The following is a 26,278-nucleotide window of genomic DNA, read 5'->3' as shown; positions in this document are numbered from 1 at the left end:
TGATATTTAATATCTATGGTCTTTTTTAAATCAAGTAATTCAATAAGGTTGTCAAGGACAGCAGTGAACGTTGTGTGTGGGTATTGCTGTTTCAGAGTCTTCAGTCCTGCCCCATGATCTTACAGGTGTTTACGCATCCTTGTCAGTGTTATTACATCAGTCTATTCGGAGCTGAAATTAAACTACCTGGATGCTAATTTTTCTTTTTAAAAACAATAAACTCAATTTCCCCTTTTAATTCTTTATTGTTTCTCATACTGAGGCTCACCACTTTTCCTAATATATATATTTGGTGGGGAGGGGGGCACAGCCCTGAAAGCCTGCAGACAGCACCAACTCTATAAGATTAACCAGAGGTGGCCGTGGATGTTATGTGACTTCAGCCACTGAGCACGAGCACCTGCTGTTCCTCCAACTGTTCTGCTTCCATTGTTGACAGCTCTGAAGGTCACTGCCTCTTGTAAAATTCTACAACATTACAGTTCATATATTTTTGAAATTTATAAATTTGTGAAAGTCTTCTGCAGTTTGTGTAAAAAGGGGGGTACTTCCCTTTGCTCATTTCAGGCTAAACTAAGTCCAGAAGGACACACACACACACACGCAGTTCTGAGTGCCCCCAAGGAAAAGTTTGAAAGGCTTTGGGAGAGTGGTGGCACTCAAACCTTTGGAATTTTGAGCTCTATGAAAATATCACTTATTCAGAAATTAAGCATTATAATTCTTAAAGAAGAGATTCAGAATCACCCACAAGATACTTACCAGAATTTTTTAAAAGAAATTATCTTCCCTAAAATCCAATGATAATTCAAATATCCATGGAAAGAAAGTAGATTAGTAATATCAAACAATAATTTCTACACTATTGCTGATTAGCCTTCAGCCACAACCAAAGTACATACAAATAAGATAACTGGAGATAGATGGAAAAGAGGTATTAAAAAGCAAGAATATAAAAGAAGTAGTGGCCTTATGGAAACCTGCTCATTTTCTTTGAAATAATTTCTTGGTTACAGGAACACACACTTGAGGTTTTGGAAATGCATCAAGAGGAAATCTAGCAGTGAAATGAAGGAGAAGCAAGTCTCAGTTTTCTCCGAGGTTGATCCTAAATGAAAAAAAATTCCTTGGCTTCCATAATAGACAACCTGCATGATTCCCTTAGCAAAAGAGGGTGGGGGAGAGAAAACTGAAAGTGTGCGAAAACCATCCTTCACCAACCCTGTTGGAACACAGAATTTTGGTGTTAGGGGCACTGCCTGACCTATAAATATAAGAGAAGGTACAAGCTCTAATAAGGTTTTTGAGCAAAAAATGCTTTTAACTTTAAACCTACTCTAGGAAACATGCTGAGAAATCATGGTAAGTGCTTGAGGTAAGCCTTGCTGTTTACGTTACATAAAGGAATGCGTCCTCACATGTACCATTTTGGAAATGGAATCTGTGTTGCAGCCTCCTTCACTTAGGTTTTTGGAAACCCAGAGTTTCTGGCCACGGGGAATTAGGCTAGATACATATCTAAGGGGAAGCAAAAACTCCAGGGCTCTTTTCCGTTGCAAACTGCTTTTACTTGAGACCGGCTTTAAGAATCATGCTGAGAAATCAGAGTAATTATTTCTACATGTCACTCTACATTTTATGCTGAATGAAAGAACGCCTCTCCACATGGTCACTTCTGACATCAGTACGTCTGTTGGAGACGTCCTTCACATAACTATTTGGAAAGCCATAGTTTCTGGTCTAGAGGAACTACGTTACTTACATATCGAAGGGGAAGCAATCACAGCAATTGTATTTTCCAGGGCAATCAACTTTTACATTGAAACCAGCCCTTGAAAACATACAGAGAAATCAGAGAATGTCTTACTACAATTCACTCTACCTTTTATGCTGGATAAAAGAACGCCTCAACACATGCTGAATTCTGAGGGTTGAATGTGTGTGAATACCGCCAAACGATTAGCTTGTTGGGAAGACACAGTTTCTTTTGGGTGGAAAACTAGAATACATACATATATAAGGGGAGGTGTTCATTGTAACTCAGTTTAAGAGTGAAAATTATGTGAACTTTATACAGGCACTAAGAAACCATACAAGAAACCAGAGTAAGACTTTCTACTGCAATCCATTTCTTTTATGCTAGATTAACGAACGTTTACCCACAGCTAATTTCTGAGGGTTGAATGTGTGTGAAAGCAAACAATTACCTCTTTTGTCAGGAAAACACAACCTCTCTTGTGTGGGGAATCACAAAACATATATATAAGGGGAGGACTAGCTACAATTCGTTTTTACAGTGAAAATTTCATAAACTTCAAAAAGGCACAAGGAAACATACTGAGAAATCAGACTGTTTCTACTGTTCCCCACTCGTTTAATGTTAGATGAACGAACGCATCTCCACATGATCAATTCTGAGAGTTGAATGTATGTGAAAGACGACAATAATTTCACTTCATGGGACATAATGTATCTTTCGACTGGTGAAACACACTATATAAATATATATGGGAAGGTACTTGCTAAAACAATGTTTTACAGGGGAAAAAGAATGAAATTGAAACAGGCACTAGGAAACATACTGAGAAATCAGAGTGTTTGAATTGCTCCACATTACACTAATGCTACATGAACTATAGCCTCTGAACATGATCAAATCTGAGAGATGAATATTTGTGAAACACTAAAATAACTACAATAAAAAAGCTTGTTCGGAACACACAGTTGACTTTGATCTACAGATAGATATACGGGGAGGTACAAGCTTCAACTCAGTTTAAAACAAAATGTCATAAATTTCAAACGGGCACTAGGAAACATACTGAGAAACTAGAGAAAGTGTTATTATTGCAACCCATTCATTTAAGTCAAATGAACGAAAGTTTATACATGACCAAAATTTTGAGAGTTAACTGTGTGTGAAAGCAGTTAATCACCTAGCTTATGAAAAACACAGAGATTCTTTTCAGTGGGAAACAACAGGACATACATATATACGTGGAGGTACTAGCTCCAACTCGGTTTTACAGAGAAAACGGCTGGAACTTCAAAACGGCACACAGAAACAGAATGAGAAACCAGAGTAAGGGTTTCCAATGCAACACGATCCCTTTGTGCAAGATGAACGAACGTCTCTCCACATGTTCAGTTCTGAGAGATAAGTGTGTGTGAAAGCAATCCTTCACTAAGCTCGTTAGGAACAAAAAGTTTATTATCACTTGCAAACACCACTACATACATATATATGGGGAGGTAAACTCTACAATTCGGTTTTACAGTGAAACGTACAGGAAATTCAATCCGGCACTAGGAAAATGACAGAGCAACCAGAGTAAGTGTTTCTACAGCAACCCGTTCCATTTGTGCTAGATGAACGAAGGTTTTTCCACATGTTCAGTTCTGAGAGATGCTTGTGTGTAAAAGCCGTACTAACGCTAGCTTGTTGGGAACACAAAGGTTCTTATCATTTGCAAACTTCACTACATACATATATATTGTGAGGTTGAAGTTCCAACTCGGTTTTACAGAGAAAACTGCAGGAAATTTAAAAAGCTACTAGGAAACTGAGAAACAAGAGTAAGTGTTTCTCCTGTAAACCATTCCCTTTGTGCTAGATGAACGAACGTCTCTCCACATGCTCAGTTCTGAGACATAAGTGTGTGTGAAAGCCGATCTTCAACTAGCTTGCTGGGAACACATAGATTAGTTTCAGTTGCAAACCCCACTACATACATATATATGGGGTGGTACAAAGTCCAAATCGGTTTTACAGTGAAAAATACAGGAAATTTAAACAGGTACTGGGAAAAAGACTGAGAATCCAGAGTAAGTGTTTCTCCTGTAAACCATTCCCTTTGTGCTAGGTGAACGAACGTCACTCCACATGATCAATTTAGAGCGTTAAGTGTGTGTGAAAGCCGCCCTTCACCTAACTAGTTGGGAACCCAAAGCTTCTTTTCAGTTACAAACTCCAATACATACATATGTATGGGGAGTTACAAACTCCAACTCGGGTTTACAGTGAAAACTGCAGGAACTTCATACCGGCAAAAGGAAACAAATCTGACAAACCAGTGTAAGTGTTTACCCAGCAACGCGTTCCCTTTGTGCAAGATGAACCAACGTCTCTCCACATGCTCAGTTTAGAGAGATAAGTGTGTGTGAAAGACGTCTCTCAACTAGCTTGTTGGGAACATAAAGTTTCTTTTCAGTTTCATACTCCACTACATACATATATATGGGTAGGTACAAGTTCCAACTCCGGTCTATAGTGAGAACTACAGGAATTTCAAAACTGCACAAGGAAACACACTGAGAAACAAGAGTCTGTGTTTCCCTGCAACCCGGTCCACATGTGCTAGATGAATGAACGTGTCTCCACATGCTCAGTTCCAGGAGATAAGTGTGTCTGAAAGACGTTCTTCACCTAGCTTGTTGGGAACACAAAATTATATTTAAGTTGCAAACTCCACTACATACATATATATGGGGAGGTATAAGCTCCAACTCGGTTTTACAGTGAAAACTGCAGGAACTTCAAACCGGCACTAGAAATCAGCCTGAGAAACCAGAGTAAGTGTTTCCTCTGCAACCCGTTCCCTTTGTGCAAGATGAACGAACGTCTCTTCACATGCTCAATTCTGAGAGATAATTGTGTGTGAAAGTCATTCTTCATATAGTTTGTTGGGAACAAATAGATTCTTTCCAATTTGAAATTCCAATGCATAAATATATATGTGTGGTTCAAGCTCCAACTCGGTTTTATAGTGAAAAGTACAGGAACTTCAAACCGGCAAAAGGAAACAAAACTGACAAACCAGGGAAAGTGTTTACCCTGCAATGCGTTCCCTTTGTGCGAGATGAACCAATGTCTCTCCACATGCTCAGTTTAGAGAGATAAGTGTGTGTGAAAGACGTCTCTCAACTAGCTTGTTGGGAACAAAAAAATTTCTTATCTTTTGTAAACACCACTACATACATATATATGGGGATGTACACTCTCCAACTCTGTGCTACAGTGAAACTTACAGGAAATTCAATACGGCTCTAGGAAACTGACTAAGAAACCAGAGAAAGTATTTTTACTGCAACCCGTTCCATTTGTGCTAGATGAACGAAAGTTTTTGACACGGTCAGTTCTGAGTGATGCGTGCGTGTGAAAGCCGTCCTAAACCTAGCTTGTTGGGAGCACAAAGTTTCTTTTCAGTTGCAAACTCCACTACATACATTTATATGGGGTGGTTAAAGTTCCAACGCGATTTTACAGTGAAAAATGATGGAACTTGTAACCTGCACTAGGAAATAGACTGAGAAAGCAGAGTAAGTGTTTCTATTGCAACACTTTCCCTTTGTGCTAGATGAACGAATGTCTCTCCACATTCTCATTTCTGATAGATAAGTGTGTGAGAAAGCCTTCCTTCACCTAGCTAGTTTCAAACACAAAGTTTCTTTCCAGTTGCCAACTCCAAACATGCATATATAAGGGTAGGTAGAAGTTCCAGATTGGTTTACAGTGAAAACTACAGGAACTTCAAACAGGCAATAAGAAACAGCCCGAGAAACCAGCGTAAATGTTTCTCCTGCAACCCGTTCCCTTTGTGCTGGATAAAGGAACGTCTCTCCACATGCTCAGTTCTGAGAGAGAAGTGTGTGTGAAAGCCTTCCTTCTCCTAGCTATTTGGAAACACAGAGATTCTTTACAGTTGCAAACTCCACTAAATAAATATATAAGGGGATGTACAATCTCGAACACGCTTTTACACTGAAAAGTGCAGGAAATTCAAACCGGTACTTGGAAACATTCTGAGAAAACAGAGTAAGTGTTTCTCCTGAAAACCGTTCCGTTTGAGCTAGATGAACGAACGTCTCTCCACATGCTCAGTTCTGAGAGATAAGTGTGTGTGAAAGCCGTCCTTCACCTAGCTTCTTGGGAACACCAAGTTTCTTTTCAATTGCAAAGTACACTACATACATATTTATAGAGAAGTGGTAGCTCAAACACGGATTTACAGTGAAAACTGCAGGAACTTCAAACAGGCACTAGGAAACAGACTGAGAAACCAGAGTAAGTGTTTCTCCTGCAACCCGTTCACTTTGTGCTACATGAACGAAAGTCTGTCCACAAGTTCAGGTATGAGAGAAAAGTGTGTGTGAAAGCCGTCCTTCACCTACCTTGTTTGGAACACAAAGTTTCTTTTCATGTGCAAACTCGATACATACATTTATAATGGAATGTACAAGTTCAAGCTCGGTTTTATAGCGAAAAATGTAGGAAAATCGCACCGGTACTAGGAAACAGCCTGAGAAACCAGAGTAAGTGTTTCTCTTGCAACCCGTTCCCTCTGTGCAATATGAACGAACTTCTGTCCACATGCTCATTTCTGAGAGATAATTGTGTGTGAAAGCCATACTTCACCTAGCTTTGTGGGAACACAAAGATTCTTTTCAGTTGCAACCTCCAATATTTACATATATATGGGGAGGTACAAGCTCCAACTCGGTTTTACGGTGAAAAATGCAGGTTCATCTAGCCGGCACTAGGAAACCGGCTGAGAATCCAGAGACATTGTTTGAACTGCAAACATTTCCATTTGTACTAGATTAATGAACGTGTCTCCACATGATCAGTTCTGACAGATAAATGTGTGTGAAAGCTTTCCTTCACCTAGGTTGTTGGGAACACATAGATTCTTTTCAGTTGCAAACTCCACTCCATACATATATATGGGGAGGTAAAATTCCAACTCGGTTTTACAGTGAAAACTGCAGGAACTTCAAAACGGCACTAGGAATTAGACTGAGAAACCATAGTAAGTGCTTAACTGCAACCCGTTCCTTTGTGCTACATGAATGAACGTCTGTCTACATGCTTATTTCTGAGAGATAAGTGTGTGTGAAAGCTGTCCTTCAACTAGCTTCTTGGGAACACAAAGTTTCTTTTCAGTTGCAAAATCCACTACATATATATATATGCGAAGGTTCAAGTTCCAACTCGGTTTTTCAGTGAAAACTGCATGAAATTCCAACCGGTCCTAGGAATTAGAATGGGAATCCAGAGTAAGTGTTTCCTTTTCAACACATTCCCTTTGTGCTGGATGAACGAACGTCTCTCCGCATGCTCAGTTCTGAGAGATAATTGTGTGTGAACGCCGTCCTTCACCTAGCTTGTTGGGATCACAAAGATTCTTCCAGTTGCAAACCCCGCTACATACATATATATGGGTATGTACAAGTTGAACTAGGTTTTACACTGGAAACTGCAGGAACTTCAAATCGGCCCTATGATATAGACTGAAAAACCAGAGTAATTGTTTCTCCTACAATCCTGTCTCTTTGTGCCAAATGAAATGACATCTCTCCACATGCGCATTTCTGAGAGATAAGTGTGTGTGAAAGCCGTCCTTCACCTTGCTTGTTGGGAAAACCAGCTTTCTTTTCGGTTGAAAGCTACACATGTGGAGAGACTTTCTTTCATGTAGCACAATGGAAACGTGTTTCTGGAGGAACCCTCACCCTTTTTTCTCAGTCTGTTTCTTAGTGCCGTTTTTAATTTCCTGCAATTTTCAGTGTAAAACTGATTTGGAGCTTGTACCTCCCCATATATATATTTGTACTGTAGTTTCCAGCTGAAAAGCATCTTTGCATTCCCAAAAAGGTGGGTGATTGTTGGTTTTCACACACACTTCTCTCTAATAATTGAGCATGTGTAGTGTCTTTCGTGTATCTAGCATTAAGTGGATGGGTGGCAGTTATAACACTTACTCTTGTTTCTCATTATATTTCCTAGAGCCACTTAGACGTTCATGCATTTTTCACTGTTACGTCGAGTTTGAGCTATTACCTCCCAGTATATATGTATATATTTTGTTCAGTAGAAAAAAACTATGTGTTCACAACAAGCTAGGTGATTCACGGATTTCACACAAACTTTATTCTCAGAGTTCAGCATGTGGACAGACGTCCATTCATCTAGCAGAAAGTGAATGGGTTGCAGTAGGTACACTTACTCTGGTTTCTCAGTATGTTTTTTAGTGTCTGTTTGAAGTTCATGCAATTTTCACTGTACAACCGTGTTGAGCTATTACCCCCATATATATGTATGTAGATTGTTTTCTCACTGAATGAAACTCTGTGTTCCCTTCAAGCTTGTTTATTGATGGCTTCCACACAGTCTTAACTCTCAGTACTGAGCAAATTGAGAGACGTTTGTTCTTATAGCATAAAGAGAATAGGTACCACTAGAATCTCATACTCTGTTTTCACAGTATTTTTAATATTTTCGGTTTGAACTTCATGATGTTTTCACTGTAAAACCTAGTTGGAAACTGTACCTGCCGATGCATATTTATGTAGTGTGTTCCTCACTGTAAACAAACCATGTAATCCCGAGAAGATTTGTGATTTTCGGCTTTCACACACATTCAATTTTTGAAACTGAGTATATGAGGATGGATTCGTTCATCTACCTAAACAGAATGGATTGCTGTAGATACACTTACTGTGGGGTCTGATTATGTTTCCTAATTCCTGTTTGAAATTGATGCATTTTTCTCTGTAAAACCGAGTTGGAGCTAGTACCATCCCATATATATATATACAGTGTAGTTTCCTGCTCAATAAAACTTTGTTTTCCCAACAAGCTAGGTAACTGATGGCTTTTACACTGACCTAAATCTCAGAATTTAGCATGTGGAGAGATTTTCGTTCATCTAACCTAAAAGGAATGGTTTGCAATAGAAACGCTAACTTGGGTTCTCAGTAGGTTTCCTAGTGCCTGTTTGAATTTCATGCAGTTTTCACTGTAAACCGAGTTGGAAATATTACCTCCCCATATATATTTATATAGTATAGTTTTCCAGTGTAAAGAAAGTGTGTGTTCCAAACAAGCTAGCTGGTTGACGGCTTTCACACACACTTAACTCTCAGAATTGAGCATGAGGTGAGACTTTTTTCATCTAACATGAAGGGAATATGTTGCAGTTGAAACATTTACTCTGGTTTCTCTGTATGTTTTCTAGTGCCATTTTGATGTTGATACACTTTTCACTTTAGACACGAGTTGGAGCTTGTACCTCCCTATATATATGTATATAGAGTAGTTTCCCACTGAAAAGATTCTGTGTGTTCCCAAGGTGCTAGGTGATTGACGGCTTTCACACACAATTAATTCTCAGAGTTGAGCATGTGGAGAGACGTTCGTTCTTTTAGCAAAAAGACAATGGTTTGCAGTAGAAAGATCTTCCCTGGTTTCTCAGAATGTTTCCCAGTGTCCGTTTAAAGTTCGTGTATTTTTCAGTGTAAAACCGATTTGGAGGTAGTATCCCCATATATATATATGTAGTGTTTTTCTGCACTCTTAAGAAACTATGTTTTCCCTTCAAGCTAAGTGATGTTTTACATTTGCAAAAATTCATCCCTCATAACTGAGCATGTGTAGAGGCTTTCGTTCAATTAGGATGAAGGGAATTCTTTGCAGTTGAAACTCTTACACTGGTTTCTCAGTCTGTTTCCTAGTGCCGGTTTGAAGTTCTTGCAGTTTTCACTGTAAAACCGTCTTGGGGCTAGTTCCTCCCCATATAAAATTGTGTCATGTATTTTCCCCATGAAAAAAATTGTTTTTCCCCAACAAGCTAGGTGATTGATGTCTTTCACACTCACTCTCAGAATTGAGCATGTTAAGATATGTTCTTTCATCTTGCATAAAGAGGTAGCACTTGAAATAATTACTCTGGTTTCTCAGTATGTTTCCTAGTGGCGGTTTGAAATTCATGCAGTTTTCAGTGTAAAAATGACTTGGAGCAATTACCTTCCAATATAGATGTATACAGTGCATTTCCCCACTGAAAGGAAACTATGTTTTCCATACAAGCTTAGTTATAGTTTACATTCGCACATATTCAATACTCAGAACTGAGCATGTGGAGGAGAGACGTTCTTTCAACTAGCATAAAGGGAATGATTTGCAGTAGAAACACTTACACTGTTTTCTCAGTATGTTTCCTATTTCGGGTTTGTAGTTCATGCAGTTTTCACTGTAAAACCGAGTTGGAATTAGTACCTCCCCATATATAGTTATTTAGTGTTGTTTCCCACTGAAAAGAATTTGTGTGTTCCCAAAAAGTTAGCTTACTAACGGGTTTCACACTCATTTAACTCTCAGAATTGAGCATGTGTAGAGACGTTCATTCATATAGCATAAAGGGAATAGTTAGCAATTGAAACATTTACTCTGATTTCTCAGTATATTAACTAGTGCCGGTCTGATCTTCAGGCATTTTCCACTTATGAACCGACTTAGAACTAGTACCTCCTCATTTATACATATGTAGTGTATTTCCCCAATCAAAAGTAACTGTGTGTTCCCTACAAGCTAAGTGATAGAAGGCTCTTGCACAGAGTCATCTCTCAGAACTGAGCATGGGGTGAAGCGTTAGTTCATCTAGGATGAAGGGAATGGGTTGCAGTTGAAACACTTATCTGGTTTCTCAGTTATGTTTCCTAGTGCCGGTTTGAAGTTCATTCAGTTTTCACTGTAAAATCGACTTGGGTCTAGTACCTCCCCGTATATATGTATGTAGTTAGTTTGGCACTCAAAGAAACTGTGTTCCGTACAAGCTAAGTGATTGATCATATTCGCTAGCATTAAACTCAGAAAAGAGCATGTGGACAGGCTTTCGTTTGTCTAGCATAAAGGGAATGGGTTGCACTAGAAATAATTACTCTTGTTTCTTAGTATGTTTCCTAGTGTCGGTAAATTTGCTGCAGGTTTCACGGTAAAACAGTGTAAGAGCTAGTACCTCTCCATATATATGAATGTATTGTAGTTTTCCACTCAAAAGAATATGTTTGTTTCCAACAAGCTAGGTGATTGTCGGCTTTCACACACACTTAACTCTCAGAATTGAGCATGTGGAGTCTGGTTCATTCATCTAGCATAAAGGGAATGATTTGCAGTAGAAACACTTACTCTGTTTTCTCAGTATGTTTCCTATTTCGGGTTTGAAGTTCATGCAGTTTTCACTGTAAAATCGACTTGGAGCTAGTACTTCCCCATATATATATGTATGTAGTGTAATTCCCCAGTCAAAAGAAACTGTGTGTTCCCTACAAGACTAGTGATAGATGATTTCACACACATTCAACTCTCAGAACTAAGCCTGTGGAGAGCCGTTCGTTCATCTAGGATGAAGGGAATGAGTTGCCATATAAACATTTACTATGGTTTCTCAGTATGTTTCCTCGTGCCGGTTTGAATTTCATGCATTTTTCACTGTAAAACAGAGTTGGAGCTTGTACCTCCCCATATATATTTATATAGTGTTATTCCCAACTCAAAAGAAACTGTGTTCCCAAAAAGCTAGGTGATTGATGGCTTTCACACACACTTAAGTCTCAGAATAGAGCATTTTAAGATACGTTCATTCATCTAGCATAAAGGGAATGGGTTGCATTAGAAACACTTACTCTGGTTTCTCAGTTTCGTTCCTAGTGCTGGTTTGAATTTCATACAGTTTTCACTGTAAAGTCGACTTGGAAATATTACCTCCTATATATATGTATGTATTGTTTTTCCCCACTCAAAAGAAACTGTGTGTTCCCTACAAGCTAACTGATTGATGGCTTTTGCACACATTCAACTCTCAGAACTGAGCATGGAGAGAGGCGTTCATTCATCTAGGATGAGGGCAATGGGTTGCAGTAGAAACACTTAGTCTGGTTTCTCATTATTTTTCCTAGGTCCGGTTTGAATTTCATGCAATTTCCTCTGTAAAACCAGGTTGGTGCTAGTATCTCACCATATAGATATCGTGTAGTTTACAATAGAAAAGAAACTGTATTTTCCCAACAAGCTAGTTGTTTGATGCCTTTCACACACATTCAAATCTCAGAATTGAACATGTGTAGAGGCGTTCGTTGATGTAGCATAAATGGATTTTGTAACTTTAGAAACACTTACTGCGATTTGTAAGTATGTTTTCTAGTGCCGGTTTGAAGTTCATGCAGTTTTCAATGTAAAACCGTGTTGGAGCTACTACCTATCCATATATATATATATGTAGTTTAGTTCCAAACTCTAAAGAAACTGTGTGTTCACATCAAGATAGGTCATTGACCGATGACACGCACATTCAACTCTCAGAATTGAGCATGTGGAGACGCGTTCATTAATGTAGCATAAAGGGATTGAGGAGCCATAGAAACACTTAATGTGATTTCTCAGTATGCTTCTTAGTGTCAGTTTCAAGTACAGGCACTTTTCTCTGTAAAACCGAGTTGGAGCTAGTACCTCCCCATATATATTTATGTCATGTATTTTCCCACTGAAAAGAAACTGTGTGTTCCCAACAAGCTAGGTGATTGACGGCTTTCACACACAACTATCAGAATTGAGCATGTGGAGAGGCGTTCGTTCATCTAGCATAAATGGAACTTGAAAGCAATTATAATGATCTATGTTGGTAGGAAAACAGTAAAGGGAGCATTAATTTAGAGCCTGTATAGTTATGGTCAGCATATATGACAGAATTTAGTTTTCAGCAGAAGATTTCTTTATTTTAATGTTCAGAAAACTTAATTCTTTCCTGTACCTGGATATAGATAGTGAATGTTTTGAAGTCTTTGAGCAACTGCTTTAAACCAGAATTCTTACTTTGCTTTTGGTCTTTAACCTAAGAGAATATCCAGAATTCCAGTGGCAGTTCAAAAGCAAGGGCCTGAACCTTGCCTATTACTTGTTTAAAGTACAGTAAGAATAACTGTAGACTAGGGTACTGTGGATAACTGAAGGGCTGCTTGGATATGTTATATGTAAGTTATATTTTCAAAAATTATTAATAACATGAAAATCAATCAACCTTGGTGATCTATTTGGTATAATTTAATCTTTAATAATGTAGATTTTGATAGCCCTTTTATTTATGTAACTTATGAAAATAAGTTGGCTTTATATAACTACTATCTAGATAAATGATTAAATTTTTGGGTTTTTTTTATCATTTGCTTCTTAAAAGTAGGATATTAATTACACAATATGTATTTTCCTTCAAGTTCATACTTTTTTCCCTAAACTATCTTGACTTGTTTAGATAAGTTAATCCATAGTCTGATTTTAAAAACTCAGTATGTTCTTCTGTCTGTTGCTTTATTAGAGAGTAAGAATTCCTTATTATTTTTAATAAAATATAATTGCAGGAAACTATACTGGGATTCTTTCATTCACAGAGTCAAGCAATGATTCCTGTTTTGTTAGATCAGGTGTCTAAGCCTCTCAACTTCCAAAAGATTACATGGACAAAGTTAAAAACGCCATAAATGATCGACTAAGAAAGTTTATTGTGTTCCTTGATTAAAAGTATAAATATGGATCACCCTTAAATTCGGATGTAAAGCTATTATGAATTACATGAGTCTTCTCCAAAATTCTTTTTTTAAAACATTTTTTATTGATTTATAATCATTTTACAATGTTGTGTCAAATTCCAGTGTTCAGCACAATTTTTCAGTCATTCATGGATATATACACACTCATTATCACATTTTTTTCTCTGTGAGTTATCATAACATTTTGTGTATATTTTCCTGCAAAACTCTTCAATTTGGGCTTTAAACCCTCCAATAAAATACTGGTTTGAAGGAAGAAGAAAGTCGAGAAATGATTCAATCCAAATTCTATGGGAATAAACAAAGCTAAATGTTTCATTTTTTGAAGCAAAACAGATATATTTTCTGCACCATATGATTTTAATAGTATTCATCTGAACATACGGTTTAGACACCATGAGACCATAAGCCAACAAACAAGATGTCAGGTAAAGCAAGAAAAAAAACTGATGGAATTTTCTACTGCAAAATTTCCCCTAACTCGAACTGTAATAGAGAACAAATCTGACGCCACATTGGATCTGTTCCTTTAGTTTGAAGCACTGTGCCCTGTTTTCCAGGCTTAATCTTGCTGGCTCTGCACCTTTTGTAAAACAACTTTAGCCTTTAGCCTAAAACCTACAGGAAAGCCAATTCTCGGGGCTCTGACCTTTAATGATGTTAGCACTTCTGCACTTATGCACGGATGGCAATTTGTAAAATAGAGAATAACCTTTGTTTTGTTGGAGGTTTAAAGGGACACCACAGCCTGACCCACATGGATGACTGCAAGAACAAAGAATGCCTGCAGCAAGAAGTTTGCACAGCCAACCACACCCCCTCCCCTTTTCAGCTTAAAAGGGGCCTGAATTCTGACTTGGGCAAGATGATTCTCCAGGACATTAGTCCCCCATCTTCTTGGTCTGCCAGCTTTCTGAATAAAGTTACTATACCTTGCTCCAAAACATTGTCTCCTGATTTATTTTTTTGTCACTGTTGTGCAGCGAGCAGAACAACTTTGGCCTCGGTAACAGACTCAGCTTTGCCATTCCGTCTGATGTGAAATCTTTCTGGGTGTACACGTGCTTGCCTGGTGGTGGTGTTGTTGGTGGTGGTGGTGGTAGGCAAAATTATTTCACTTCTCCTGATTTCAAAAGGCAAAAATTTCCTGCTATTTAAATCAACTCTAGACTTTTACAGAATCACCTGCAGATGTGCTTCTGGAAGCTAGAAAAATTTCAACAATGAAAATAATTGTATTGTCTCCAGACAAGATTATTTTCCTCAAAACTGAGTAGCTGTGAGACACACTTCAGGAGTACAGATAGATGCAGTGTGTTTCATTTCCCATGTTGTTCCAACACAATTTTCCAGTTATATCAAAATAAATTAAAATCGGTCTTCAATACCAGATGCTCTGGCATGATACAACAATGCCAATTCCACTTATTTATTGAGCCAGAGCAGCTTTAGAGTAAATGATTTTATACCAAACTCCTGCTTGATGTCCTGTCTTCTCCCTTGTGGCCAATTCCTTCTTCTTTCTTCCTACAAGTTCTCCTGTTATGGTAAGTTAGCCCTTACTGTGCACATTCAATTGGGAAGGCACAAATTAAATATGTGAGGGGATGACATGCATATTTAATTCTTACTTATACATAAATACAAACACACAGGACCTGTGTCTTGGAAGATGTCACTTCCTAATGTGGGCAAGAGGATTGTCTATAGTTCAATCAATGATCTAAAAGCAGTTTTGTAGGATATAATGAAGCAATGCCTGAGTTATAAGACAGAACAACCCCTGGATATGAATCAGTGGCACCAATCAGTGGGGGCACATGTGTGCACACACACACCCATGCACACGGAGCAGCCTTGGAGACACTCCATCTGTGCTGATGGAGCAAAGTCATACTGGGGAGATGAGGAAAAAGTGCCTAATACAATCAAACCATGACACCAGAGGAATGGGTAATAGGAGTCAATTGAATTTTCTGATTAGCTGAAGGTCAAACAAAAACACTTTTAGTTTCAAACATCATTACTAAAAATTTCCCTAAAGCACAGGAGCCTGTTTTCCTGCCTTGCTTAGTGTCATATGCCATATTAAACATGACAAATTCATGCTTCTCTGACTGTGGATCGGGAAAGGCCTTGCTGTCCTATTCTGAATATTAGTCTATGTTTTGCAGCACAGTGGATACTGAAAATGGGGCAACTTGAGTGAATGGGAATGGACATAACCTAGCAGTCACTGACTGTGTGTGATTTGCCAACTTTCTCCAAAAAGTAATGGTAGCAAGCAAATCAGATAAATTCAGGGCTCTTGGGGTGGGGAGTCTGGTGGGCTGACAGCTGGGTGGTCTCAGACAGCTGTTTTACTGTGTAAAATAGTGACTATGATCCACAGTGACACATTGTCAAATTCTTGTGCCTGTAGCTGTGATACCTGGCCAAGTCTGTGAAGCCAATTTTATCAATGGTGAATAATGAAGATAACTAACATTCCCTTTCCCTGAGGACCATCTTATGTGACATCCATTCATTGACTCACTGAGTTCCCTAAGCACACTTTTTGCTGCATAACAGTCTTAAAAAATGAAGCAGGGATAAAATGAAGCTCTGAAGTGTTGAAGCCTTGCCCGAAATCATGCAGATGGGAAGACGCCGTGCTGGGAGCTAAGCTCGGGCCAGACTACAGAACCTGAAGGGCCCAGCAAGTCCCCTCACCCAGGAACCTGGCCCACAGCCACTTCCAGGCCCTGTTCTGTTTCTATGAGTGCTCATGGGAAAGTGCCAGGGACTTAGCGTAAATATGACTTGATTAAGTTATTCAAACTGGGATAGCCTTTTGTTGGGGACTGTAACCTGGGAGTGAAACTGGCAGTGAAGTAAGGGAGGAAACAGCCCTGGTTGTAAGAATATTTCTAGGGAAGAAGGTTCCCTGATGGGCTGGCATGGAAATCGCTGTGGTTGTGAGCCCCCCGTTGCTCTGTGGAGGTGTGGGCAGGGAAGGAGAGAGGCTGTTCAGACTGGTCATAGTCATTACAGTTTGTAAACAGCTGAGTTCTGTTTCCTCACAGCTCAGACACATGCAGGACATGAGGATGCTTAGCTAATGACCAACAGTGGGTAGCAAAGGCCAAGAGTGCGGTGGGGAGGAGAGATGGGACCACCTTCTGGAAGAACTTCTGCCCCAGGGGTCCAGGAATGTAATTAATGTTTGGGGATGCACAAAGGGTTTGTATGGCCTCATCAGGTAGTTCCTACTTTAAACTGATAGTCTGGAATATATGGTAAAATACGGTGGAATGACTGCTCTTATTTTAGTTTCTACAAACTCTTAAACGGATGGATTTCTATCTCCATTATACAAGCACTGCTGGGTAACCTTTAGAGCCATGTGAGGATCAAACGAGTGAATACTTATTAATATTATTATCATGCTTCTACTGAATTAACACTTCAGCAACAGTATAATGGCCATGCTTCTTAACAACTGCCTCTGTAAGATCTCTTGTAAGTCACAAATAATAATTATAAAGAAAATATATTAAAATAATAACAATTACATTTACAATAAATATGTTGTTTATAACGATGATAGTGTTAGCATCTCCCTCTCATATTAAACAATACCCAACACTGGATTCCTTAGGAAGCAATGCCAATACACGTTTGGACTTTTCAAAGTCTTCAGCCCATGAAGCCATTTTACTCACATTGGTTCACCACAGCCAGAATTGCTGTTCCTTGTATGGTGGGCTGCCACGCTGTGATGTCCTGGGCTTTTTCTGGCACCATGCGTCTATACTGGGTAGTCAAGTTTCCACATACCCACTCTGATTTGCAATATATTGTTCTCCAGAGCCAACAGAGGGGCCAATGGAAAGAGGCCACAGATAAGGTGGTGAACCCAAACTGAATACCTGTTGAAGGAATGGACACACAACATGGAGTGGTGGATGGATGGAAGGACAACAACAATTCCTCTACTCCAGTAAAGAGAGAGGGGCAAATGGTGAACTAAATTCCAAAGAGAAAAGACATTCATGGTAATAATAATGTTCAACAGTGAAAGAATCCAAACAAAAGGCAAATAAAAAATCTCTCGGAAGAAGACTCATTACAACCTGTTTCTTTCACGTATATACCCTTAGTAGGAATAACATACTTAAAAATCTTCAACCAACCATAGTTGTTTGCTCGTAATAAACTTGGGAATCTTGAAGCATATTATTCACTCTCAGTGTTGAAATAATACAATCTTGGAAGATGATTTGTCATTGAGGATTAAGAAAAAGAATATTGTGGTTGTATATAAGAATTTAAATAGGAATAAGGAATGTACTTTTGGGAAAGCTCTGCATAGAGAATGTTGGAGGAAATGCACTGAAAACAGGCAAGTGAGCAAGCTCCCTTGAGTCTGGGAAGGTGAGTGCAGCACATTCAGAGTGTCTATGAAGTTATTACAAGTCACAGAAAGGTATGCAATTAAAGTGTCTTCCAAAGCAAAATATCCTTCTGCATGAATTTTTATCTTGATATTTCTATGGTCTGTGTGGTCACAGGAAGTCAAAGCTATGGTGGTGGCTTAGAAGTTCTTTTCTCTCTGTCTGTAGTTTACAGGGCATTGCTACAGATGGGGCAGCAGAGATCTGCATAAGCTCTTCCATGGGGTGGGGGAGCAGTTAGAAATGATAAGGCCAGAGATCTATAAGACTTTTAGACCCTAACTGACAGACTTTTAATTAAACTAGCACAGGTATGTAACTAAGACAGTGGATGAGAGGCAAGTTTGTAGTCCCTTTAGTGTTACTGCTCAGTCAAGGGATAGGGACCACTCTGGCCAGGAACGGCAAGACCGTGGATGGGGTGGATGGGTAGGAGGAGCTGACATTTGCTTGTGACCTGAGAGGCAGGGGTGTGTTGCAGAAAAGCCGACAGTGCTGGAAAGATGCCTCATGTCCACAGCCCAAAAGGAGCTGTCATATTCAGGGAGGTCAGAGAGCAAGAACCAGAGTTAGTGATGCCAGAGTGTCAGCAACGTGGCAGCAGTGATGTCAGTATCTGTGTCCAAAACCCACCTAACCCTACATGAACTCATCTGCCTACAGGTGGCAGGTTAGTAGCAGAAATGTGGGGAGTGGGTGCAGCCACTGGCAAATTGGCAAGTGGACATCCTAATGAAAAGCACTGCTCACAGTCACCATATTGGAAAGAGAGCCCCCACACTGTCAGATCCCCTTCTTATTCAAGAGAAACTAGAAATTAAGACTTCATTAGCAATCATCCCAGTTCAAATCCAGAAAAGATATCATTTATAATGACAACAAAGGCACAGGCTATTCAGAAATAAATTAATGAAAAATGTTAAAATGATTCTGATAAATGACGTTAAAAAAGAAAAAAATGATGATTGAATGAACAGTAGAATGCACCACCCTCTTCAGTTGACAGATTCAAATTTGGGGAACATAAAACATTTTTTCTCCAAAATCAATCTAGTATCTGAATGCAAATTTAGTTAATAATCCCGAATGGATTTAAGAAAAAATTCTGAAAGGTGATCCTAAATTTCTTCCAGAAATATACACAAATGTACAAATAAAATAATGAGGAGGGATGTTTGAAATTGTAGTATTAGGGACATTCTGGAAAAGGATAAAATAGGACCAACTGTAGGAGATATTAATCTATGGTCATGGAAACAGTATAGAAATAGTGCACTGAGAGTATGAATGAAATAGAACACATTTCAAGAATAGACGTGGATATTTAAGAGATTTTAGTAATATTATAAAACTGACACTTAAAATCAGTGGATTCAAGTACTGGTGTAATTTGCTAAATCATTAGAAGGCCTGGTACATTGTCCTCACTTTTGACATTAAAATAAATTCCAGATAATTTTTTAATTAAAAAATAAAACACTAGAAATAACCCAACATGATTTAATCTATTCAGATATTCAAGCGAGAAGAACTTTCTAAAAAGCTTTTGGAACAAAGACCAACAAGAGCAAAGGCCTAGCAACTCAGCAAGGCCAGAAACGCCCCCTGTAAAACAAAACTGACCCTCGCCCAACCCTCTCTCACGGCCCTGTATTGCTCTCTGATACTTTCTATACTTTCTTCTTCCATTTAAAGTCCAGTTTCTTGGAGAAGTGCCTGCGCTGATGACTCCTCCAGGGCTCAGAGCCCTGCATCCCCCACGGCCCTCACCGCGGCACTGAGACAGGAGTTGCACTGCCGGTGGCTGCGTGTTTCAAACCAGTGGGCATTTTCAGCTCCTGTTTATTTGATTACCAGGTAGCTTTTGCCATGGACAAATATTTTCCTCTCAGTGGAATATTTTCCCCCCTTAATTTTTGTTTTACTTAAATAAATTTTAAAAGCCCAGGCAGAAAGGTGTGTGTGCACATATGCACATACTCAGATACAAACAGATCTGTTTTATAAAGGCTACCTAAGTGTAGTCCTCCTCCACCTTTTCCTCAGTTTAGACAATTAAAGGTGGGCTTTAGCCCTTGTTTTTTTGCCCCACACACCACTCTTTCTCACTATACTCCTTTTAGTCAGTGTTCAAATCACTCTTTAGCAAGGTTACAGCCTTCTCTGTGTTGCCTCATCTAGTTTTCTCTCAACTGCTCTGCTATTCTTCTCTCTCTTGGTGGATTTCTCTCCTCCCATTTGCCATGTACATGGCACTTTCCCCAGGGCCTCGTCTTCAGTCCTCTGCCGGGTAGGACTGAATCGCCCCCACGGCCTCACCCACAGCTCCTCTGAGTTCCTGACTGGTGAATCCAGCTTAACAATGGACATCACCCCTCAGATGTCCTGTAGACACTTCGCACTGAAAATGCCACACACAGAACCATCTCCTCGAAACCAGCTCCTCCCCTTACACTCCCCCTGCAGATCCGCTCCACGGATGGGTCACTGGAAAGTCACCCTAGCATCTCTGTGGCCTGCCGCCCCAGCCCTGCAGTCCCCCCTGCAGCAGTCACCACTTCTGCCGCCCATGTCTCTCTCCTTCTGCCCAAGGCCTCTCTGCAGGCGTGTGCCACTTGTTGTCTGGGTTACCTGGGGTGGTCCCCGAAAAATCCTTTCCCCCCAAAATATGGGCCTCCCCCAAAAAATAGTATCTTCCATTCTGCTTCCAGAATAACCAGATATTCTGCAACATAAACATTATGCAATTTTCTTACTTACAAATATTCCAATATATCCCTGTTTCCTTAAGGATACATTGAAGTATAAGCACACAAGGCCCATTGTGACAGAGGCCTTCTGCACCTGATATTCCCACCTATGGATCCTTTGTTCTAGCCCTACTTGTTGTTCTTCAGTCTGGCCAAGCCGCTTCATGCCATGTACTCTTATATGTCTCTTCCTCTCTGCATGAAGTGTCCACTCCCTCTACCACAAAATAGAGAGCTAAATTCCTTTCACCTTTCAGGATTCAGTTCAAATATTTCCAGCTCTAGGAAGTCCAATTTGTGTTCACCTGTTTAGCAATCCATCAACTACTCGCCATGCCTCGCCTGGCCTGGGGAGTGCAGACACCACGTCTTACCTGTCTTGGTCTCCCCAGCAGTTGATACAGTGTTTGGCATAGCAGTGCTCAATGTCTGTTGGTTGGGTAAATAAATGAATCAGTAAAGAGATGAGAGGTCTACAATTCCCCCCAGTTACTCAGCTGCCATTTTGGAAAGTTCATTCTTCGGAGTTAAGGAAATGTCAGTGCAGGTGTTGGGCAGACGGAACAGAGGTGAGGGTGTGGGGGAGACAGGCCTGGTCCTGGAGAGCGCAGGATAGGCGTGGGTGGGAGAGCACTGGAGAGAGAGGGAATGGAGGGGGCGGGTGAAAGGAGATGTTGAAGAGCAACTGATATTAAATGCAGTAAATTAAATGGAGAACATAATATATGAAGGGAAGATCAAGTTAACACAGCAAGGGTGGAAAAGGCAGTACCAGAGACGAAAAGCTCTCACTTAATCCCTCACAGCATTTCACTTATGGCACCCGCCCTCTGGGAAGGCAGCGTCAAATTCTTGAGAGACTGGTGTTTGTGCTGTGGGTGCTCTAAGTACAAAACGGTATCTTATGGCTTCCAGATTTTAAGACTAATAGATTATTTCTCTTATGTCCCATGTCTGAGTTCTCAGGCAGCAGGATCATTCGCTGGTGGGGGGAGAGCTATTGTGGTAAACAACTCAGAGTTACTCTAATAATCTCAAAGGACAGTGGGGAATTCAATAAAACAAATAAAAGAGAAATTTCACTCAGAGAAAACCATATGTCATATAGAACCTTGTGGGGGCATTGGGGGCAATGTTACCGCCACCTCATCTAACAGTTTTATGTGAGTGTGCTGAAAATCCAAGCTCAAGTCACTTAAACACGTATGAGAACCAGGGTCCAGGCTGTGGTGCTCCAGACATGGACGGGAAGATGAAAAGCCTGACTACTGCCTCTGACAGGATCAGTGCAGCCAGGGAGCACAATGCACACGGACACGATCACGCACCATCAAGACAAGAATCAAGTGCAATTCATGCCTAGAAAGGAGAGTAGAAAATCTCTAAAAAGTGGAGGGGTCCCTGCCAAGGCATGGCAAGTGTCCTTCCTGGCAGAAAAACAGATAAAAGTACTTCAGGCGAAGGAGACTAGTGTTGGTGGCTGAGAGCGAGGCCTAATGAAGCACAGGTAAAGGGCTCCAGGGTCATCTGTCACAAGCTCTTCCCCTTCAGCATCTAAGAGGTGTAACTAAAAAGGCAGGTGGGGTGTCATTAATGATCACGAGGAAAACTGGGAGGAGGAAACTGAGGTCAGGAGATCACCACCAAAGGCACTTTATTTTAGAAGAACAAAAATATTTCAAAAGCACTAGGAAATTCTATCTCCCATGAACGAAAAGAACCCAAAATAAGTTTCACTCCAGCATTGAATACAGAATAACAGACGGCCTACTTTCAGAAATGGATTGAATTATCTAATTAGTCAGGGATTTTTTAGATAATACGAAAACGAATAAATCTGAACAATCTCTCTAGAATAGCTGTTACTCCACCCTGTTTTGTAGGGTAGAGTTAGGCTGAATTATTTAATTTGTATTTTAATTAGACTATAAAGTTCTAAAAGCCCTATCAATTTTTCCCAAAAGCATACAACTTTTCCTTTCATGAACTTTATTTGACTTAAGTAGAACAATAACTTTTTTCCAAGGCTTTTTTTGTGTGTGTTAAAATACCAAATGATATGCTGCCCCCAGAATGTTGTTGTTATTATTAATGCTGATAATAGCCCCAATAAGACATATTTACCATTATTACTCATTTTGGATTAACAGGTCATTGGCTTAAAGTCCTTTTGAAAATAAGAAGAATAAACGAACATAATTTCTACACCAGGGACAGAAGCTGCACCCTTAATGGCACCTGGTCACTAAACACAACAAAAGCAAAGATGAAACTCAAATCAGACACCAGATCACAAAGCATAGCTGACTGAAGATGCCACAAGGTGACCTTTCATTCACCGAGGGAACCAGATGTGTTTCTATGTATAATGTATATTTTTAAAAGCAATTATTTTATATATAGAATGTAATTTAGGAAAAAGAAAACTCCCTCTATCTGTAGACTTATAAACAGGAAGCACAAAGTGGTGCCTTTGCAGACGTGAATCTGCAAGCATAAATGCGAAGCCTATTAACAAAAATCTTTTCCTGTCTCCTATGCTTAAAAAAAAAATAAAACTACTTCAAGGCAGTGGTGAGCTGAAAGGGCTCAGATACAAAACGTGCACATCATCAGCCTTCTAGCAGATAAAAGTGCGCCATGCATAATAGAAAAGATAACGTTTCCTATGGAAATCTATTTTGAGATGCAACAATTAAAAGGCAACTGAGAGCTCAAAACCAAGTTCAACCAAAGAGAAACAGAGCCCAAGCAAATGTACAGAAATGGACAAAGACATTGGAGAAGGAGGAGATCTGTGTTCTACCGATACTCCAGATCAGCAAATTCATTCTGAATTCAAGCCAGTGATGTGCCATGAGGTCACTCAAGGAATCAGGCAGAAACCATCGGCCAGAAGAAATAGGAACAATATCAAAGGTAGGTGTGAGATGTGGAAGGGGTGACCCTGTGAACCTTGCTGCCATGAGGCAGGATGCTCTTGCGGGCTTTCTGCACCGGCTGGCTGGCTCACATGACTCTGTTTAGAAGGATATCAGCCAACAGCTGTGCCACAAGGGCTACAGCCCGAGCTGAGTCATATCTAGTAACGGTTCTGAGTTCATCCTTAGACGACATGACCAGAAGGATTTGAGAATCAATGTTGGAGACGTATCTGAATGAGTATTCCATTTCATTCCTTGGCAGTAAACATTCAGCTTTGTACAACATAAATATTGACAAAGATACACACAGGCACCCTATTTGAAAGCCTGACTGCATAATTGCATCTAATGGAGAAAAGTGGGCTCCGTGTCGGTATGCTAGGTCATTGTTTGGCTCGGTAACCGATGCTTCTGAGACCCAAAGCATATTCTAGTATAACCGACAGCACAGAAATCTCCACTGATGACTTACTCATTTCAGGGTATTCATAAAGTAACGCCAGTTTGCCCATGGGATACAGATGGTTGTACCGTTCCCATCGTGGGGTGGTCTGTTCTGCTCCCGAAACTGTGGCACCATTAGATTCATGACCCAGCTGTCAAACAGATCAAATAATAAGGCAGGATATTATCAGACCAAGGTCATAAAAGTATTCCTGACATCTCAAGCTGAACACATCATCGTCCCAAGGATTTAATTTCTTGTTTTCAGGATAAATTTCTTTTTATTGCTGCCTCCCTACCCTCAAATATTGTGAAAACTAGTCCTGACTACGTGCCTTGGTTTTACCAAAATTGTAACGACTACTACTACTTTATCTCCTACCTCCTTTTCAGGTGGGCATTTTAGCTTTTAGAAGATGCCGTCCCTCATTTGTCTTTTTTACCCCCATTTCTCTGTTATTATCCACCATGGCCTTTCCAGTCTGAAAATCGTCAGAGAAAATAATTAAAAGAAAGTAATACAGGGTCTGTGAGCTGGTGATAAGTGCTGTGGAGGAAAATAAAGGAGGGCGAGGAATGTGTGCTAGGGAGGAGTGGGGATGGGACAGTGACCTTTGAATAAGGCAAAGACGGAAGCAAAGGGGTGGGCAGAGGAGGGGCAGAGGGAACAGTGATCACAGGCCTGCAGGTCCCTCAAGCTGGACAGACAGCATGGAGACTGGTGTGGGCCACAGTGAATAGGAAATAAGTGGTGGTTTTGGGGGTGGAGCCTTAGAGGCTGCCATGAGGATGTGGGCATTTTTCCCTTTGAAGGAATTGCAGAGCCCTGGAGGGTCACCGAGCAAAAAAGTGATACTCTAACGTTGGATAGAACAGGTCCAAAACCCTAATATAAGCTGAACAAATCAAGGGACAAAGAAGTGATATGTCACCTCAAATTCAGTGCAGAGCTTGAAAGAAACACAGCCTTGACTCGCAGCCCAGTGCTCTGCCCCCTTCTGAATGCTGTCCCACAGAGCTGTCTCTAAGGTTATGTTTTTTCCTCACTCAGAGGCTTGTGGGACAAAGGAATGCTTCCCCCTTTTTCAAGTGGCAATTTGTCCTGAAAGGAAATCAGAGTTGGGAGTGAAACAAGGTATGGACCTGTAGCCTACAGAGCTGTTGTCCCTGAAAGCAACAGCTGGCGCGTGGTTTACTCGTGGAGTTCAACAGAAGAGACAGAGCAACAACAGACAACTTAGCGTCTGGCTGAGCTTCAGCTGACTGCACTGCACGTTTGGATGGATTTCAAATTTGGACAGTGAGGCGGCTTCTCACGAAAGGCAGGTGTATACATCATACATGCCCACACGTCTGTATGCATACACACGTAGACACACACAGAGCATATGATGTGACTTGTAAAGAGCTGCCTCTGCTTGGTTTCCCACAGCCTCTAATCTCAGCATTAACCTTTCACTGGCCATGCTCCCAGGTTTGCTTTGAGATTTCTTTGCAATGGAACATGCCCTTCGCTTCACAAACTTTCCCCACTTCTTTCAATGACATTAGGGGAACAGCAGGGAGCTCTGGGAAGTGCTGGGGATAGGGACTCGAGATAACTCTGAATCTGATTCCACAGTTCATGGCTTATTTGTTAGTTAACTTTATTTACATTCAAAATGCAATTGTTGCAGATCTCAGAAGATGATTTACACTCACTGCTATGGCAGAATGTTGCAGTTAGTAGACCCACCACTGGATCCTCTTATTCAACACGTTCTTACAATATTTCAGATATTACTGTATCACAAATGCCCATTTCTATATTTTTGATATCTGCTTTTCAGTATAATTATCTTCCTTCTTTATTCTCTAAACCTTATGCTTTTAAAACATTTTTCTGAGAAGTGTTCCATAGGCACTTTACATATGAAAAGTTGATAAAGATATCCTGGAGATCAAAACCACATTTAAATCCTGAGATATACTCAGCTGTGTCATATACATGGCTAGGTTTAGTCTGCTTACTTTGTTACTTTGTTTAGTAATTTTTGTTTGAAACAACAAGACTACACTCAATAACTTTTAATACCCTATAGTGGAAAAGTATATGACAAGGAATATATATATATATATATATATCACTATGCTGTACACCAAGAATTAACACAATATTGTAAACCAACTATACTTTCAACAGAAAAAGTTGAAATAAAATTAAGAGATGAAACTTCCACTGCCCAGGGTGCTGTCAGGATGAAACGATTCAAAGCATGCCAGGTATCAGCAACCACCCTGACACAGCAAAACCCCATGTGGGATCTTCCTTTTGAGCAGCACAGGCTAACCGGCTGTGGTCACC

The 26,278-nt window shown here is 40.1% G+C and overlaps 1 long non-coding RNA gene across 2 annotated transcripts in view; it reads right to left on the bottom strand.

The window, feature by feature from the left end:
* The window catches only part of LOC140693786 (uncharacterized), a 252,854-nt gene that overhangs the window by 220,853 nt on the left and 5,723 nt on the right, over window positions 1-26,278 (bottom strand). The window contains exons 4-6 of one of the 2 annotated variants that reach the window (XR_012069491.1): window positions 23,963-24,086; window positions 17,085-17,291; window positions 14,297-14,503 (exon numbers count right to left, since the gene is read on the bottom strand). This is a non-coding gene — a long non-coding RNA (uncharacterized lncRNA). Of the gene's footprint in view, window positions 1-14,296; window positions 14,504-17,084; window positions 17,292-23,962; window positions 24,087-26,278 lie in introns of those variants that run through there. The other variant, XR_012069490.1, reaches the window with a different exon arrangement.

Source organism: Vicugna pacos, unplaced genomic scaffold, assembly GCF_048564905.1.
Source record: "Vicugna pacos unplaced genomic scaffold, VicPac4 scaffold_20, whole genome shotgun sequence".
In the NCBI taxonomy this organism is placed as follows: domain Eukaryota; kingdom Metazoa; phylum Chordata; class Mammalia; order Artiodactyla; family Camelidae; genus Vicugna; species Vicugna pacos.
Note: the sequence above shows the minus strand (reverse complement) of the source record. Positions and strands in the feature narration are given on the sequence as shown.